The sequence below is a fragment of the Cyanistes caeruleus genome, chromosome 1, assembly GCF_971803275.1.
Source record: "Cyanistes caeruleus chromosome 1, bCyaCae1.hap1.1, whole genome shotgun sequence".
In the NCBI taxonomy this organism is placed as follows: domain Eukaryota; kingdom Metazoa; phylum Chordata; class Aves; order Passeriformes; family Paridae; genus Cyanistes; species Cyanistes caeruleus.
In genome coordinates this window covers 90,858,825-90,863,000 of record NC_141701.1, presented here as the reverse complement: position 1 = coordinate 90,863,000, position 4,176 = coordinate 90,858,825, and the positions used below count along the sequence as shown (strand labels likewise).

At 43.2% G+C, this 4,176-nt stretch overlaps 1 non-coding gene across 1 annotated transcript; it reads right to left on the bottom strand.

The window, feature by feature from the left end:
* Positions 1-1,051: 1,051 nt before the first annotated feature.
* Positions 1,052-1,141, bottom strand: TRNAY-GUA (transfer RNA tyrosine (anticodon GUA)). Its single transcript is given in 2 exon segments — positions 1,052-1,087; positions 1,105-1,141. It is a non-coding gene; the product is annotated as a tRNA-Tyr (tRNA).
* Between the last annotated feature and the right edge of the window lie 3,035 nt (positions 1,142-4,176).

Genomic DNA, 4,176 nt, shown 5'->3' with positions numbered 1-4,176 from the left:
CCTTCTACCTTTGTTCAGTTTAGCACTGCACTTTGCATGAGGAGGTGCTTTGCATGAGAAGCTTTGCATGAGCTTTGGGATTTAGATCCCTAATGTCATCTCGTCTAATGTAAACATATAAAACCCTCTAATCTTTTCTTTAATAAAGCTCCTTACAGATGTCTCAGAACTCATTGTGTCTTGTGAAAGTGAGTCAGTTTCCTGTGTGAAACAAAATTTTAACAGGTCGCAGTGCCCTGTTCTCTATTCTCAGAAAATTTCTGTATGAATGAGTCCTTAAAATGCCTTCTTAACCTGGCCTCTGGTGTCCTTTCTTAGGGCTCCTTCTTATCCATTTCCTTTGTACCAGCCCCAACCTTTACAATTCTCCATTGAAACGGACAGTTCTTGGATATTATATACCTCAGGACAGCATGCCCAGGTATTCACAACCCTTTCAGGAGGCTGTTGATTATTGCCACATGTAGTCACTGTCTCAAACAGGTATCAGTACCTGAATGATCCCTTCCTGTCTCCACAAAAACATTTTTCTTCCTCAGGTCTCTTAGCTCCCCACTGCCCCACTCAAAGCCTCACACTTCAAGATGAAAGAATAAGACAGGAAAAGGGGTGAAACCAGCAACAAGGGTGCTCCAGTAACTGGACCTGCCCTCATTTTCCACACCCAACTCCAGTAAAAGAGGCTTTGCAAGCTCTGCACCATGTGTCTGCTCCACCTCTCAAGGATCTGTAGAAGGTTTTGAGTCCCTGCAGGAACAGAAGCTCTTGTAATGGGCATCAACTGATTAGCTAGATTTCACAAATTTCACTGAATATTCTGAGTAGGAAGGGACCCACAAGGACCACTGAGTCCAACTCCTGAGTGAATGGTTCATAGAGAGGTGACAATGGTCACAGCACTGCAGCTGTAATAACCATCTGAATCAAACAAGGAAAATAGACTAAATTTTTCACAGAGTGGTACAGAGTGGTTAGAAGGGGGTGTTCTCCAAAGTTGTAAACTCTGGAAAAAAAGTGAAAGACAAAACTGAAAACAAACCTCAAAAATTTTTCCTTTGAGCCGGAGTTGAACCAGCGACCTAAGGATTACTTTTCAGTGACAGCCTACAGTCCTCCGCTCTACCAGCTGAGCTATCAAAGGAAGGTAAAGGAGTGCCAAGAACGAGTCAAGACTGCATCAACAATAGCCTTAGGCTCTAATGGGCCTCCGTATGTATTGCTTTTCACAACAGAAAAACAGTATCCAAAGAAAGGCACAAAGCTAACTCTCCTGCAAAATTGGATTTTGGTTACAGAACTGCCAATTTTCATTGCCAAATAGTTCACAGCTCTTGTAAGACTGTTGGTGGTGGTAGCGTTAAGGTTGGAGTTCTTCTCGTGACCCATATGAAATCTGTCTACGGTTTGACAAAGAAATTTCCCCACTCTTTGGTGACCTTGCCACATTTCACAAGATGAACCAGGAATAGAGAGAGACCTCCCCTCCACACAATTCTCCACAACAGTTCTCCAGCCAAATCCAATAACAAAATAGCAAACAAAACAGTTAACACCTCCCCTCCACAGTGAATGCAGAGGAACAGAAAAGAAGGACAGAAAGGAATAACGACTGTTAATCGTATTCCTGTTAAAAGAAATAATGACTGTGGTTTCAATTCAAATCCCAACAACTGCCTCAGTGCATGTAAGACCCCTGAACACAGATGAGGTTGCAATGTCTGGCATTGCAACCAGTGGCCTCCCCAGCCCCTGGGCCTGGAAGGCTGAACCCTTTGTGAATCATCTGAGCGCTGCAGCTCACAGCTGTGGCAATTGAAAGCAAGCTACACTCTTTTTGAATTATAGTGATTCACCAGCATTTGTCTGTCTGAGCAGCAGGGTGGGGCACAAAGCTGTGAGCAGACACCCTGTTTGCCGAAACCATGCCATCCTACTTGTGATGGGAGTGTGTGCAGCAGTGTTACCTCAGTGCCCTAGAGCGTACCCATCCTTAACCCATGCTTACCTCCACCTCTTCCTGGTGACTCAACACCAAACACGGGGCTGTTGCAGAAAGCAAGTAGCCAGCAGGTTGGGGGAAGTGATTATTCCGACACATTCAGTGCTTATGAGCTTGAACTTGGAACACTATGGCATGGACATCATGGAGTGAGTCCAGTGTGGGGGCATCAAGATGGTGAGGGGGCTGGAGCTCAGGGTGCAGGAGGGAAGGCAGAGAGAGCTGGGCCCGTTCAGCCTGCAGAAGTGATGGGTGAGGAGGGATCATCCTGTGGTCTGCAGCTCCCAAATGGGAGAGTTTGGGGAAGGCTCTGCATGGAGGTGCACAGTGAGAGGTGACAGACATAAGCTGCCACCAGAGAAACCTTGTTGAGATATAAGGGGAGAAAAATACCATGAAAGTAAAAATTTTCACCGTTGCAAAGTTTGTCCAGCGGGTTGAATTTCCAAAGCTTGACTGACATAGCCTTGAGTAATGTGACCTAATTTTAAAGTCTACCCTGTCTGGAGCAAGAGGCTAGACCAGCTGCTCTTCAGAGGTCTTTCGAAAACGAACACAACAGCCTCCATGTCAGGAGGGTGGCTCCACAGAGCAGATGGACTCACAGCAAAACTATCACCGTGTACATCTCTGTTTGGAAAATACAGACCTTTGTCTTAACCAAACTCATACACACATTTTATTTATTTTCATACTAACAGACATCTTAATGCTCTTTCACTGCTAAAACCAACACATATCTCGAAACAAACTCAGTAAGATGTCTTCCTGGTTATCTTCCTGAGAATCTAGGAAGGTCAGGAAATATTTGACTTATCTGCAAGGTACTGTTGCAGTTTCTCAGAGGCCTAATCCTGGGACCTGTGATGTGTCACGACAGTCACTTACCCACCAGCAACACATCAGCTGATGCTGTAAAGAAAAGCATATGGTAGAGAGAGAGAGAAAAGAGAACTGCCTTTGCCTTATGCCTGAAGGGGCAATATCTGCACTCTCCAGGGTCAGATGGCCTAGGTGGAAAGAGGACCCCTATGCAAGAATGTGGGGTTAATCTTGCACTGGAGAAAGAATGGCACAACAGATAACAAGGACCCAAGCTCCTAAATCAGAGCAGATAGCATAGCCCCAGGCATCTAATCTTTTCCAGCTTGCAGTCCCCACAGCATTTTCAAGGGGCACTTCAGGCTCCTTTCAAGCCAATTTAAGCCCATTGTCATAAGTCTGCTTTATCTGAGTTACCTTTCACAAACCCCTTAAAAATAATTCACTAGTTCTTACCCACACATTCAAGGACCCCAAAACTGAAAATTAATGCTCCATTAGATGTACTGTCATCTAATCCAAGGTAACAAATACAGACATTTTAGGGCTAGTATCACCATCTCTTTGCTGTCAGAAGTTGTTACTAGTGAAGATAACCCTAAACAATTTGTACTCTCCTGTAAGAAACCAGTAGTGGTTAAAGTCAAGATAAAAATTCAAATGGATCAGATAAAATGTGGATGCTGTTACTATCTATGCATGAACAAATGGGATGCAGAAACCACAGTGTTGCCTTGACAATAAAAAGCATCGGAGATGTCTTTTTGTGCAAGTTGCTAGCAGTGATATATGGGTGATTTGTGAAAGATATTCTAAACTACAAATGTACCCTCCAGGGCAGCTTTTCAAAGTAGATATTCCTAGGAAAAATTAATTAATTTTTTCTTGATTTTTTTTTTTAGCTTGGTAAGCCTTGAATGCTTAACAGAATTAAAATTTGGCATGGAGTTCATGAAAGATCTCTGATTATTTCAATTCTTTTAACTGATTAAATGAAGATACCAAGCTTTGAGAGCTATGTGACTGGAGCCCTGAGCTATATAAAGGGAACAGCTCACCTGTTTCATGTGGTGTAGAATAAGATGAAAGGAAAGGATGTAGCTTGAAAGCAGGATGGAGAACAGCCAGCGGTAAAGCTACTAATAGCTGGACTGTATAATTACACATGGTAATGCTATGTGTTTTGTTAAGCTCAGATTAGCATATGATGGTCTCCAGTGTTTTGCATACTTACAGACTGCCTTTCTAAGGTGGTCTTAAATGGTTTAAAGGTTTTTGAGTTTGGTTTTGGGGTTCTTTTTTCCAGTGGAAAGATTCTTAAAATCTGGTTTATTTGGAGGGACTTGAAGGAATTG